Source organism: Macrobrachium rosenbergii, chromosome 8, assembly GCF_040412425.1.
Source record: "Macrobrachium rosenbergii isolate ZJJX-2024 chromosome 8, ASM4041242v1, whole genome shotgun sequence".
Classification (NCBI taxonomy): Eukaryota; Metazoa; Arthropoda; class Malacostraca; order Decapoda; family Palaemonidae; genus Macrobrachium; species Macrobrachium rosenbergii.
Window position 1 is genome coordinate 584,210 of NC_089748.1, and position 15,411 is coordinate 599,620.

Here is a 15,411-nt window from a genome sequence, read left to right on the forward strand (position 1 = left end):
GGTGCCATTTATTTTCCTGAATTTTTCCCATATTTTTTGTATGGGAGTGTTATTAGAGAGATCTGGTACATATTTCCTCCATGAAATGATTCTTCCTTGAATTGCTTCTCTTTTAAATTTTGCAGATACAGGCGGTCCCTGGTTTACGACGGGGGTTCCGTTCTTGCGCCGCGTCGTAACCCGAAAATTGTCGTAAGCCGGAAAATCGTGGAAAATCGTCAAAAATCATAAGAAAACCTTACTTTTAATGCTCTGGGTGCATTGAAAACGATGTAAACTGCATTATTATTGAGTTTTACATAAAAAAAACCCTTCAAATTATGATTATTCTGCCGTTTTGGGGCCATATTTCTTCCGTTGGATCGGTGTGTGACACGTCGTAACCCCGGAACATGCGTCGTAAGCCAGGAAATAATTTCTGATGAATATATTTGAAAAGCGTCGTAACCTTGGAACGTCGTAAGCCGGAACCGTCGTAAACCGGGGACTGCCTGTATTTTGTTATATACAAGTTTTCATGTACCAATTTCTAATAATAATAAGGTCAGTTTTTGTAAAGTTCCTTCTGATATCATTAATGTTTTGCTTATTTTACTGAACTTTCTATTCACATTATCTAATCGTCTTCCAATTTGGTATTTTATTTTTATTAATTCTGTTAAGTTTTTCAGACCACCATGGGACTTTGTGTTTTGTTGGATGAGATTTTGATTTTGGTATTGCTTTATCAGCAGCATTTTTAATGAAATCAACAAGAAATTTATTAGTTTCACTATGGTTTTTTAAATATTCAAATGGTGGGATATGCCTAGTGTAGAATTCATATTGTTCCCAATCTGATTTATAAATGTTATTTTGGGGGACATGCTTGGTGGGATTATTTTGTAATAATGAAATTAATATTGGGAAATGATCACTTGTATGCAAGTCGTCATCTGTACTCCAATTCAATGTCAACTATGTTTGTTGTACATAGCTTAAGAAAATGTTCCAAATGTTTTAGAAAAAATACGTGCTGATTTTGTTATCATTTATACAGCACATGCAATATGAATCTATGAATTTTTCTATTTTACTTCCTGCTCTATTTGAGTCTGCAGAATTAGTCCAACATCGGGTTGTGGGCATTAAAATCACCTACTATTAATGTAGTTCCTTGGCATTATTAAGTAATAATTCTTCAAGTTTGTCAAAGTCATAATTTTTATTAGGTTGTTTGTAAAAAATCACAATTTTTGAAAGTAAATTGTATTTTTCCTAACTATACAAACCTGAGGTCCTTTACATTAGGAATTACTTACGGCGAAGCTGGACATGGCTGTTAGGTGGTTAGGCAGTAACCACCATCAGGCAGGCGGGAATACCTGCCTGCCCGGATGTAAACATTCCAGTTTGCCTTTCAGTCCAGGTTCAGATTGAGGGGTGGCATGAGGCAGGCATAATACAGTATGTAATGTAAAGGACCCCAGGTTTGTATAGTTAGGAAAAATACAATTTACTTTCAAAATCTGTGATTTGTTCCGACACAATATACAAACCATCGGTCCTTTACATTAGGATGACTCACTGGTTGGAGGGAGGAATCTGAGTGACTCTCTTGAACTGACTGTAGTTCTGCACACCTGGACTACTCCTCCTGGTCGAAAGAGTGAGGAAGAGTACCGTGCCTCTGACATATTTCTCGGAGTGTAGGAACTGCAAGATCATATGTCAGATACTGGACCTTTTCATATGAGTGAGGAAACATAACTCATGCGAAATAGGCTAGGAAGAATCTAGAGTCGGAGGCAGTAAGGAAAAGCTGAGATAGGGTTTCCCTTATTGCCAGTCTCTCCCTCGTTCCCTTGCTAGAGGAAGGAGCCGAATTGCTTCTAGGATTCTAGAAGAAAAATAGAACAGGTGCTCAATATGTAATCTTACCGCATCAGCGCCAGATCCAGCAACTATTGCTTCGAGTCCTATTCTCATCCCGGAGGAGGAGAAGTAGGACAACAGGGAAGGAGGAGGAAGAGAAGCCAGTCACTCTTGGTATCCTTCTCACTTCCAGAACCAACACCTTAGGTGAGATGCTACTAGTCCTCTTGAAGGAGCAGGGTAAAAAAACACAACTTGTTGAGCAGCCACCACAGGGTCAAGGAAAAAAGGTTCCAAGGGCCTGTGGGCAAGACCACAGGAAGACAAGAGTGTGGTCTATGAGACCACGTCTTGCTTCAAGACTGATAGAAACTTCCGGAATGCGAGGGATGGACCAAGCCATTGACTTCGTGAGCTCTAGGGTGGAAAGTACCAGTATCGTCGTTGCCAGCTGCCGAGTACCTCCTTCAATTGCTTCACGATCCAGGAGAAAGATGTGTCCTTAGACACTTCTTCCTTGGGAGAGAGAGTACTAGTGAAAATGTTGACGACATCTAGGTTAGGAATGTCAAGCCTTTTTGGAAAGTACCACAGCTCCCTAATAAGACAAAGCAATGAATGATCTAGATCATCGACACAAAGTCCAAGGAGGAGGGGAACAAGAAGGACTCAAACCAGACAATAGATGCCAATGGATTCAGAGTCCACCTATGACATCCAAGAAGGAGTTGAGGTATTGATCCCCTTCACCTGGTCTTCCATCTTCTACACCAAGGCCGGAGCAAGATGAGAGATGGTCCCAAGAGGGCACATCTCTATCCGACGACTCTCGTAGGGGCACATGCAGAGCACAGGAAAGGAACCCTAAACGAGAGTCACATGCTACCCAGGGAACAGTTCCCTGGGACAGCAAGACCGAAGAAGCTTCTCGTCCGTAGCCAAGTCTTGACTGAGGAGAAGAGGGCTACTTCAGATAGAAGACGAGGTCGCAAGGGCCTACGTTCTTCACAAATGAAAGGGGAGAGAAGCAACCCTCGGCAGAGAAGACGAGGAAGTCCAGACTTGAAGAGTGACTCTGACCTAAGAAGTTCCATCAACGACACCCACCAGTGAAGATGGATCCAGTCCTGGGACAGTGCTGCTGAGGACTTCAGGAGGTATCCAGCTATATCCTTTGCTGCTTGGTGAGAAAGCCTATGCTTGCAAGGAAAGCTGGAAGGCCTCCCCATCCTGAACACACAGGTATGTACTGCCTGAAGAACTGCTTCTTGCGTAGCTGCTACAGAAGGTTGGGTCAAGCAGAACTCTTCTCGGTGCCTCGGCTATCAGGTCGGGTGAAAGGCGAAATCTTCCAGCATTTGTCTGTAACTCGGGGTGAGCAATGCTTGTGAACCCCTAGCGAAACAGACAAATACGGAGGGAAAAACGTAGATATCGATTTTTCCCAAAAAGACAGCATGCCTCACCGTAGCGGCCCCTGGGTCTGGTAAGAAGGAGCGAGAAAACTACCGACTTTGTTGTGCAGGGAGGCAACATAAAGATGGTGGGGATCTCTCAGACAAGCAGTCTCTTTGTGAATCTTCGTGAGACTGGAGAGCACGTTCCGTCACGATCACTTAAACCTAAGGCCGAGCTTGCCTACCAATATATCCCCACCGGAAACGCATCTGGCTAACTGAGCTGTCGAGTGCACTACAGAACACTCGAGTACCTGCAAATGTTGACAGATGAAACAGGAGGATAAAAAACGATTCCCTCTTGTTTGCCGATGAATGCCACTACTGTGGTTTTGTTGTTCAACGAAACCACTGAGTGTCGCAAAACTCATCCTGAATTCTCAGAAGGCCAAAAGGCTGCCTTGAGTTCAGGACGGTGATGAGAAGGTATTAATTATCTTGATCACACACCTTCAAGATAAAGTCTTACAGGTATGCGCCTATTACTTGATCAGTGAATCTGTAAGTAGACACGCAATGTGAGGGGAATATGCAAGCATATTCAAAGGTTCCTTCAATCAAGCATTAGCCTACCTCTTTCCTCATACTTCAAAGAGGAAAGAAGGATGGAGGAAGGAAGCAGACCTCCATTCTCCACCATGGGGAAGCTTCTGCAAGGTGACAGGATACCAAGACGATTAGCTCTAGCTGGGCTGGCATTTCCCGAATTGGGAGCACGGGAGAGAAAGTGGGATGGAAGTTTGATGAAAAGAATTGCCGAGACCTAAGGGAAATAAATACTCCTACTGAAGGAATCCATTCCCAGGTCTCGGCAATGATGCTGACAGCTCCAGAGACTCAATAAGTATCATTTCATCCAGGCATCTGCAATATGAGAACTTCTTCCCGGTCGATACTTTTCTCTCTTCTCTTCTTCCCTCCTCCCTTATGGAAAAGAGGGGCGAAAGAGAGACAGTTATGCGCATTTTCCTAGAAGGGAAGAAGAGGGCTATGTGTTCCGCAATCTTCTTCTGAAGCCTGGAACTTCTTAGGAGTTGAGGGAGGCTGGCTTGAACTCAAGGTCGAGCCGAGATGACTAAAACCCAAAGGTCTTGGCCATTGTCCAAAGGACAAGGCAGTGCCCCGGTACAAACCTTGATTACTGCAGTATCTGGCAAATCTCTGAAAGAGAAAGGCAGAGCCAAGTAAAGGTTCGTTCCAAGGGGTCAAGCCAACTCGGGACTTACAAAACCAGAGATCTGAATTGGGACAAAGTCCCTTCTTCCTAGCAAGATCCTCCAAGGCAAGAAATAGTACTCTGTAGAGGCAGGAGAGAAGCTTGGTGTCTCGACCTGAATGAACTCCTTGTCTGAAGAAAAAAATTCATCTGGTCGAGAAAGCTCTTGGAAGCAAGGACCGTGGTGGTCCCCAATACTCTCAGCCCCTCGGGAACTGCAAGGGTTGCGAGTGATGAAGATTATTCATTGGGGGAGCCACGGTCCTGTCCCAGGGATCCTCGCACCGACAAATCAGCGCGAAGTTCCCCGAAAACCGAGGGTGATCGCAACTTGAAGAGGAAGACCCTTGCTGCTTCCGAAGCGTGAAACTCCTGTACCTCTGGATGGAGACCTTGACAGATCCCAAGATACCCTCCTCAGCTACTTGGATGTACTACGAGCCACTCGGGGGACCGACACCCAAAGCACGCCAGGTAGCCAAAACTCCGAAGACAAATTCGTCAGAGCTCTCTCTTTTCATTTCGCGCCTCTTCGAACAACCAAGAGGAAAAGAGAACAGGTGAGGAGAAAGAGTACCCCTACCTGTCCTGCCAGTAAGACCAGCAGGAGAGGCGTACTGTGAGTGATAATCAACCTAAGAAGATTACTGTTAAACGGGGAAAGAAGAGTGCCTGTGCCATGGCAAAGCACTTTCCTGGGAAGAGCAGAAAGTTCACTCGAACAGAGCTGAGATCCCGATTTGGAAAACCGAGTGAGGCAGAGCTGAGCTGGTCACGAACCAGATGGGTGGTATGCAGTGGACTGGGAGGCAGGCGGGGCAAGCCGAGCTGAGCCAGTCTCGCAAGCGCGACCAGGGGCTGGGTGGGGCAGGCAAGCCTGAGCGAGCCAAGCCAGTCTCTCAAGCACGACCGGGGCCGAGCTGAGCCGAGCCAATCACGCGAACACAATCGGAACTGGACAGGGCAGAACTTGTCTGCCATGAACTAGCGCTAGTTTCCTCAACTCTAAACTCCTTCAAGGCCAAGGCCCCTGAAGAAGTTTCAAAGGGGAATTCTGTGTCTGCTATCCTGCATGCTCGAACCCTAAGGTTCAAGGCACAAGGATGAAACCAGGCCAAACAACCAAGGCAGCTGGCAGGTAGTACTGAGACACGTGGCGTCTTGGCACTGAGATACCTGGGTGTCTCGGCACTTTCTCTCATCCTGTGCCTCTCGTCAGGAGAGCGCTAGTGATTCATAGATTTCGAGCGACCTACGAGACTCACAAAAATCGGGAGCGGCTGCTTTCGGTTTCCTAAGAAATCAAAAAGAGCCAGGCAAAGAACCAGTCTTAGACGCAGACTTCTAAGACTGGCAACAAGGGCACAGCCTCTCAAGGCCAAACTCTCGCAGCCCCCGAAACGCCAGACCCCACAGGAGAATGAATCGGTTTCCGCCCGAGGGCAGCAAAAGCCGAGAGAAACTTGTCTCCCGGAAGAGTCAGTTCCTTAGAAGTCCCGCAGGACTCCTGAAGGGAATCTCTTCCCTGCTTCTTCTGGTGTTCGAACCAATAGGATTGAGGCACCAGGCTGGGAACCCGACCGAGCACTGGTAAGCACTCAAGGGAGCACTTGTAGTGCTGGCAGGAAGAGCCGAGACATCTGGGTAACTCAGCCCTTTCTCTTGTGCTGCTCCCGAACTGGAACGGGGAGAGTACTCTCCAGACCAGATCGGGATACTCGACATTCCATAGAATCTCGAGCACTCGAAGCGGCTAGTGAACGAGCGCCTGAAGCAGCACCCGTCCTAAAGGCAGAACCTCTAGGACTGGGAACAGGATCGCAAATCGAGGTTTGCGTGCCCGCAACTCCCGAAACACAAAACCCAGAGGTATGGGAAACGGTTCCCTAACCTGCAGGTTGGGAAGAGCCAACAAGAGACCCACTGCCTCCTCAGAGGGAGGCAGTCCCTAGACGTCCAACGGTGTCAAGGGGAAAGAAGCAGCCTTCATCTCTCCTTTGGCCGATGGAGGTCTATCCGGTTCCTGGGACCCCCCTCGAACCTCAGGAGAGGAAGGGAAGAGGTAGCAGAAGACGAAATCGAAGATAAGCTGAAGAAGACAGCAGCTACTTTCACAGGGCGACTTCCTTCACCTTCACGCCATCATCATCTACAGGACGGTGGACATGAAACATGGTAACCTTCAGGGCAGCTAGGCAGGATCACAACGGAAGCAGCCCAGGACACAGCCACAAGGAGAAGCAGCCGGCACGATTAGACAGCTGATGCAGGAGGTATGGAAGAGGTTTGGAAGGCAGGAGCTACAGCAATGGCCAGGAACATCGCATGAATGTCACCAGCAGTGACAGGAATGATCAGGACGGCTGTGGCAGGAGACCAGGAAGAGCCACCCTGAGACTCGTCGAGTCAACAGGAGCATAACACAGGAAACAGCAGGAGCAGATGGACCACAGATATGCCAGAGGCAGTGCCACAGCATACATGAAGGCCAGCAATGACAGCGATCGATCCACATCAGTGGGAACAGAGTTGGAATGATCCTGATGTGGAGCTATGCCATTCCAACCAGGTACTGTGGTCGATCCCAAAGCAACGCTGAATGAACGTTGGGACTCCGTCATGCAAAGATATCCCAACTGAGATCTAGCCAACTACTGCTGTGCCTGCATTGCTCACTGTCAACTGAAAGAAAAAGCAAAGATGATTAGTAGAGGGAGACTCCTCTCGCTCTGAGGGAAACTTCCCTACGCAGCGAGAGGAGGCCCCTTAGAAGAGGTCGGCCGACCGCCTGCACCGCCCCCTCACGGTCTTCGCCCGACGAGGAAGCAAAGAGGGTGAAGGAGAGAGATCTCTACCGACGGAGAGATAAGGAAGAACCTACAGGCAGAGAGATGTAAGGAGGGGAGGGGCCACCAAGGGCACTGTGGAAGCGAAACTTACCGATGACGACCACAACCTCCCCCCCAACAACTCTCTATAGCGTAGGCAGCGAAAACAACACGGCACAAGTAGAAAAGAAATTAGCCATGCCCTTGTACATGGAGGGCAGGAGCCCAAGAAGGGGAGCGAAGATATTACATCCCAATCTAATACCTTCGAACGTATAGGGGAACGCCTCCAGTATCTAAATAAAGGGCTACTGGAAGAGAAGCATTACCACTCGGTTTCACCCCTCTTAATATGCCCTTGGCCATCAAACCCAAGATACAGACGCAGGGGAACAACTGATTACGCAAGGCAATCACAAATCACGTCTGCAACGCATGACGGCTGAAAGCAAACTGGAATGTTTACATCTCGGCAGGCAGGTATTCCTGCCTAGCTGATGGTAGTTACTGCCTAACCACCTTGTTCAAGAGTTTAATGGCCGTGTCCAGCTTAAGTAATTCCCCTAATGAAAAGGACTGATGGTTTGTATATCGTGTCGGAACAACTGAAGTTTCCTCATAAAGGTACAAAGCAGAAATGATTGAGGGGTTTGACTCATTGTCTTTCTTTAGTTGGCAAAAACAATCACACAAAGCAAAGAATAATACTCAACTAGCATAGGAATGAAAATGGCAAGTCAGGCAGAGACTACACAGACATCCAAAAATGACAGTGTCCAGATGCAAAGTGGAGTGCACAGTGACATGTGGACAGGGCTTTCCCCTACCTGTCGATAGTTAACGACCTTGTCTGAAAGTTAAACGGTCGTTCTAACTTGTTTGCCAGCTACATCTTATGAAAAGAACGAAGGTTTGTGTTTGTGCAGGAACAACTGACCTTTCCTAGAGTGCTGTTTGCTACCCTCGGAACCCTCCCAAGTATCACTAAGACTGAACATGTGGACTGGCCTAGGCTACCCACTTTGTGGTAGTGGGTCCAGATCCTTAGTTTTTGTCATAATAATTTAACTACAGCAACAAATGAACTACCTGCATTATTTGAAATCATTTTATAGCCTTCTAGAGCTGTGGCCTGACCTGGCTGGGGGCTTCACCCTCAATGGACTTCCCCCAAAACCAACATTTAACATTAGACACATGGACTGGTCTTAGATACACGTCTGTGGAAGCAGGTCCAAATAATTTTCATATAATAATCTGAGACAACAATGAACTTGCCTCATTTGAGGTTGCTTTTTAGCCTTCTTCACACGGGAATGCTAGAACTGGCTTGTATGCTATTTGGTCAAGACAATAACATGCACATGAGCGGCAGCGTTTGATGACTATGGAGCAGATGAACGTGTTTAATTACTTAAGAAACAGCAGAAATTTACACGAAACAACTTTCATATACCGTTCCCAAACGACACAGTTTCTACAGCATCAAATTCATCACGTGGCGTAGCAGAAAAATAACATTCACATTAAATGCTTTCATTCTGGAATATGGAATAGTAAAGCATGGCTGCATCTGGATTAGAGCACGGGTAAGTAAATCATACCATTCTGATTGGTTGGAATTAAAAAAATCAGTAGGCCTAGGGCTTGACCTAGGTCAACTGGGCATGCAATTGCCGGTTTTAAATTCCCCATGACCGGGTAACATGGTGATTGAGGAGACCATCTCAAGAACTAAGGGAGTGAGGTACAGTACAGTACTGCAGGACAGGCTTCAAGTCAAATGATTTGGGACTTTGAAAAATTGGAGCGCCTGCAGTGTACGTTGATGGGGTGTCGTCTGCCAGTTTTCTAGTCGCGGAGGAATACCAACATACGAAATCAGTACTAAAATGACGAAACTGTAACTAACCAACCTAAACCTAGTGTGGCGTGCCCTTACCTGGCTGGGGGGGCTTTGCCCCCCTGGACCCCCACAGAAAGATAGAGAACATGGCGTTTTGTGTGGAACTACTTACCTTGGCGGACGGGACAAGCAGCATTACGTGGCGTCAACGTAAGCTGCAAACTACCCGAAAAATGTACTTTGCTGGGGACTTTGAAAAATTTACTTTGCTGCCATAAAATTAGGAGTGAACTACCCTCCCAAAATCTACTGAACAACTTTTATTCTATACAATGTTTCGTTTGGAGGTAGAGTAGTGGTATGGACATAAAGCTTGGGTCTGCAGTTCAGCAAACTACCCTAATTTTGCAATATTTTGTATTGCTTTTCCATAGTAAGCATAGGCCTAGGCTATTATGGTTAAGAACAAAGCAAAACGCTCCAATATCATACTGGGGCTGATGCTCGAGTAAAGTAAGAAAAAAAAAGAATAAACGCAAAACAGATGCTTCTGACATCCAATGCATATTTGCAGAATGCATTTACTGTACGTTCGAAATTTCGGTAAAATTTTACAAGTTGCCAATAAGACTCCAGCCAGCCATTTTTGCATGAAAAACCATTTTGAGTTTTTCATGCAAAAATGACTATGAAATAATCGGGCACTAAAAGAACCTTAAAATACCAACATAACTTCACCAACGGGTGTTGACTGGTTACAATTTTGCCGTATTAGCTATGGAGGGGAGGGGTATTCTTACCTTATAAGTGTAAATTTTCTAATTTTTTTATTTGCCATTTGCGAATAGTGTTTATGGGGTTCAAAATAATGAGAATGAAGAGCTCTTTTCAAAAATGTAAGTTACAATTTCATAGTGTGTATTGGCAACTTATAAAACAATACCGAAATTTCTTGTTCAAGATGGAAATACGCAGATGATAAGTCAAAACAACATTTGTTAATCAAACAACATTGGCGAAAACTGCATCGTCCGTCTACATAGGGTCCTGGCCAATTGCCTGTGGATGCCTTCATTGAACAGCCAACTGAACAGGATAAAGAGTAGCGTGCAACAAATCAGCATAGGCTTCGCTATCCTGCCTGCCTGTTCAACTGCACTGCGCGATAGATAGCCTTAACGCTTGGAACAACCACTAACCACTAACCACTAGGCTAGCATAAGCGTATGAGCATGCCAGTCTAAATCTAGTGTACAGAGAGAAGGTATTCTCTTTGCCGAGACAACAAAATGTTACAAGGAAGAATGGCCATCCGCCATCGAACGGGATACGCTATGTCAAAACAGCATTCTAAGAACCGTCGCCAAATAACACTCGAACATTACCTGCATGGAATCTGCGCTGATGATTTCTCCGTTAAACTTCTTTGCGATTTCTATAGCAAGTTTAGACTTTCCCGTGCCTGTCGCACCTAAAACTACAACCACAGGAACCCTAGCCGCTCGTGCCACATTTACCACATTGGAAGCCATGTTGACTCGATCAGCTGATTGTTGTTCAGACTGCCTGCTCTGGACACAGACGCCGATTTGGTGAACGATGCCAACAGCAGCAGCAGCAGCAGCAGCAGAGAGCAGAGACGTCTCATCAAATGCCCGAGTTCTGTCTCTCTTCAGAGGGTCACACATTTACAATGATTTGTGTGTCAAATGAACGTATTACTCTTGTTTACCTGTACCAATTGAGCGTCATATCAACAAGATTATGGGTAATAATGTAAAGCAATATATATTTTGGTAGATTGCCTACGTGAAGCAATACTTTGAATTGAAGCTTTGAACAACGAAATTTTTCATTCCCAAACTATGGATCGGCTGCCTTAATGCGTCTTCTCCAGGTACTTCTGACAAAGCATCCTACTCTGCGAAACCCTTCTCATGCTATTATCCATTTGCTTCCCTCTCTACCTTCTGCCTCTTCCCAAGCCCAAGTCACCTCAGAGGCGACTGTCTACATCAGATCAGTAATATTTACCACTCCTGTTCTTCTAAATTCAGTGGTTCTAAACCCCAGGGTCGCGACCCACAGTTGGGTAGCCAAACAATTTCATTGGGTCCCAAAGGGTTATAACTTTAAGTTTGTGGGCTTATTATTTCCCCAACACTCTTGTTATAATTATTATTATTAGAGAAAACATTGTATTAAGAATACGTACTTCATTAATATCTAAGCAGACCATTGTAGAGACATAGAACATTTAATTGAGGTCGGAAATCTTCCCAATATAGACACTTGCACGTCAGGGCTTCATTGCCCGAGTTAGGCAAGAAAATCCGTGTGTGGTGATTGTTCACCGTGAAAATCCTGCTGTTCAGAAATTGTCACAGGAGTTGCAGACTGTGACGCAGGAGGTAATTCAAGTTGTTAATTCTTTTAAAGCTAGGGCTCTCAACTCTAGATTATTCACTCAAATGTGGTCTCATTTAGGTTCTGAACATATACAACTGTTGTACCACTCCAATGCTCCAGCGATTGCTTGAATTGCGGAATGAGACGGTTTTTCTGGTTGAAAAGAGACGCTCATTGACCCACAAATTCTCAAATTCAGTGTGGTTGATGCAAGAAGTCTATCTTGCAGATATGTTTGCTGAGATTAATTCCATGAACATTTCAATGCAAGGTCGTGATCGGACATTAGTTGGGCTTTCTGAGAAACTGTCAGTTTTCGAAGGAAAACCTAAGTTGTGGATGAATAAAATTAAAGCTGGAAAGACTGCATTATTTCCCTCTCTGCATGTACTTCTGGAGGATGAAGATTTTTCTCTCAACCAAGTCCAAAACATTATTGTGCAACATATATCCAAGTTGATCACAGAGTTCGATCATTACATTCCAGAAAATGCAAATAAATACAGTTGGATAAGAAACCCTTTTGACATTGAAGCTGAATGCCTGCCTGAAGAAACTGCAAACATCAACAGGCTACAGGAGCTTATCGAGATTCAGTATGATGAAACATTTCATTACAATTTCAAAAGGCAAGCACCTAGCCCATTTTGGGTAAAAGTATACAAAGAAAAGCCGATTCTTGGAGGTGAAGCCCTGATGGCACCCCTTCCCTTTGCTACAGCTTTCTTGTGTGAGGCAGGATTTTCAGCCCTCAAGTCACAACGACAAAGTACAGAAACCGCCTGCAACCAGAGGATGACCTAAGATGCAGTCTGTCATCAAAATCACCCAGTTTGAGGAGCTGGTCAAAACAATCCAGTGTCAAGGTTCTCATTGATTGTAATAGTAGCCTACTACATGTTAAGTAGGTTTGTATGAATAATTTTGCGTTTCTTCCTCCACAGAGGTAAATGATGACCTAATTATACATTTAATTTTATATCATGAAACAAAAACTTTTTGGTTTTCTTTATGCTGTTAATGTATTGTTTCTTTCTTATAGATCATTGTTATGCAGATGTGCTACTTGCATTAATAAAAATCTCTGCATGTAATTTTTGTTCTGTAACACGCTTTCATAAGCATAATTATGTAAAAAGAAAATGTTTACGAGGGAATGGGTCGCCATGGTTCATTTGGACAAGATTTTGGGTCACTGCCAAAAAAGGTTAAGAACCAGTTCTAAATTCTTCATTTAAAAGCCTCTCGCTCAGCAAGATCCCCAAAATCCACCTTGGCGTTCTAATTTCTGTTCGCTCCAGCTTCTGTTCCTATTTCCTCTCATTGACCACGTTTCTGAACCATAATTTATCATCACATTCTGATGAATGAACAATGGATCTTCAGCTTTAGTTTATTTGGCATTCTTTTATCGCCACTACCCTTTCCATTTCCCCCAAGCTGCTTTTGTTCCATAGTAGTTTCAACTCGGCTTCAAACTCTTCTTCCAGGCCTAAAAGTTGATCCTGGTTCATTTGAAATTTTTTACCCATTTCATATCTTGACCTTTTATACCCTGTATGATCTATCTCCTCCCTGCTTGCTGAATACCATAACCTCAGTTTTACCCACATTTACCTTCATGCCATAGAATTCAAGAGATCTTTGCCACTCTCTTATTCTTCTTGCTAATTTTCCAGCAGCCTCCCCTGTAATCACCAGATCATCTGCATATAGCAATTCCCAATTATTTCATTTTCTAATAATTTCACTCATTACATTCATAAATGGCACAAACAGACATGGGCTAAGTGCCGATCCTTAAAGTAAACCAACTCCAACTTGAAACATTTATATTTTGCCACAGGATGTCATTACATCATCAACCTAACCAACTTCTGTGGCACTTTCATTTTTATACACCAGAACACTACTTCACTTAGTATTCTGTCAAATGCCTTCTCTAGGTCTTTAAATGCACAATAGAACTTCTAACTACCTTCCAGCCACTTTTTCTGTCTTATTATAAAGACAGCATCAATTGAACCTCCTCCTCTAATGAAACCATACTGCTGTTCAGCTATCTTCACAACTACTTATAATCTCTCATCAAATGTTCTGTTTGATAATCACCACACTCATTAATGTCTCCTTTCTGTTTAATCACCATTAGAATTTCTTCACAGTCATTTGGCATTACTTCATCCTAAATTGCCCTTGACAATTCTTTCCCCCTCTGTACCATGCACTATCAACTTTCCAACTACAGTCCACCGCTCTATCAACTGAGCTATCGAAAGCTCTTCAACATTTCAGTCGTACCTCTGAGGGGGGCCTCATGCTTTGCCATTCTTCATTTTATTTATAGCATTCTTTACCTCTGTAGATTGCATCTGCATCACTGGCCCCTCCACCCTCCCCAAAATCACCCCCTTTTATTTTCTGTTTACAAGGGAATTATAAAAAGCAGACCATCTTTGTTTTATGTCATCATCCTTATGCAAGATATTTCCTTCTCTTCATTGACAACACCTTTGTTTGTCCTTTAAGTTTGATATTCTGTAAATAACCTGTAAATAACCTTTTCACCTTCCTTTGTCCCTGTTATATTTATGGAAGCTGTATGTATCCCTATCCTCGACTTGCTATGGTAATATTTAACTGGAACGAGAGAAGATCGGTTGTTAATAACTATTCCATGTTTAGGGAATACCCTGGATGTAGGGTGATAAGTAACCACAGACTCCTGATGCAGTTTATTAAATGTAATACATCATACTGTCATGACAGTCTTCCTTTTTTTTTTGTCTTATTCGTGTAAAGAAGTTTATTATTGTTATCCTTGTAATGTTTTGTTGCTTCTTCTTATTTGAATTAGTTTGATATTTCCTTTATAGTTGCTTTATTGTTTCTAGCTTTGTTTGTTGTTAGTTGTTAGAGTCCAAGGAGGCTTAGGAAGACACAAGTTAAACATATATACAGTAAACCCCCAATATTCACGGGGGATGCATACCACACACCCCGGTGAATAGCTAAAATCCACGAATACTTAAAACCCTGCTAAAAACACTAAAAAAACTGCCTATTTTGATATTTTAAACACAAGAAAAACCCTCTAAAAATTTTTATACCTGAGTATTTTAATAGTTTTATCACAAAAAGTGCATTTAGTCATGAAAATGATAAGAAAATACAGTAATTAGTGAATATTTCTCAGTGAAAAATACCGCGAATGAGTGAATTTTCCATGAATAATGGGTAGATACCTTCCACAGAGAAATCTGCGAATATGTGAGCCCGCTAATCTTGAGAACGCTAATTTACTGTGAGAGTATGACTAAGAATGAATATTCTTAAATGTTTTAACTGTACAAGTTAAGGCTCTCGGCTCTTCTCTCTTTCCTGTCTGCTTCTCTCCCCCTTCAAGCTTGAAGGTTCTTCAAAGAATCCATCCCACCAGTAGGTGGAGCCATTCTTAAATGTTCTTAACCCATAACTGGGGTGACTTAAATCTCTCTTTTTTAAGGTGGGACTAATGACGCTGATTCCAGCAAAAGTTGAAAGGTCAGCTCCCAGGTGAGGGTAGGCACTCTTTAATGATTGCGCTCTCGGCCAATATTTTGGCTCATAATCACAACACTCCCCTGCTTCGTTATTCTCTCTCTCTCTCTCTCTCTCTCTCTCTCTCTTCTTTCCTATCATTTGTCTATTAATGGTTCCTTTATTATTCTCTCTTTTATATTTACACTCAGTTGTCTATTAATGGTTTCTCTCATTTCTTTTTCTCTTTTATATTTACGAACATTCTCCTAGCTATCTTCC

At 43.7% G+C, this 15,411-nt stretch overlaps 1 protein-coding gene across 3 annotated transcripts in view; it reads right to left on the reverse strand.

Annotated features, from left to right (window-relative positions):
* Positions 1 to 10,889, reverse strand: part of LOC136840572 (tRNA dimethylallyltransferase) — a 350,659-nt gene extending 339,770 nt beyond the window's left edge. The window contains exon 1 of one of the 3 annotated variants that reach the window (XM_067107186.1): positions 10,533 to 10,889. The gene's annotated coding sequence lies outside the window, so the exon portion shown is untranslated. The remainder of the gene's footprint in view (positions 1 to 10,532) is intronic. The other 2 variants (XM_067107185.1, XM_067107184.1) reach the window with 2 other exon arrangements.
* Between the last annotated feature and the right edge of the window lie 4,522 nt (positions 10,890 to 15,411).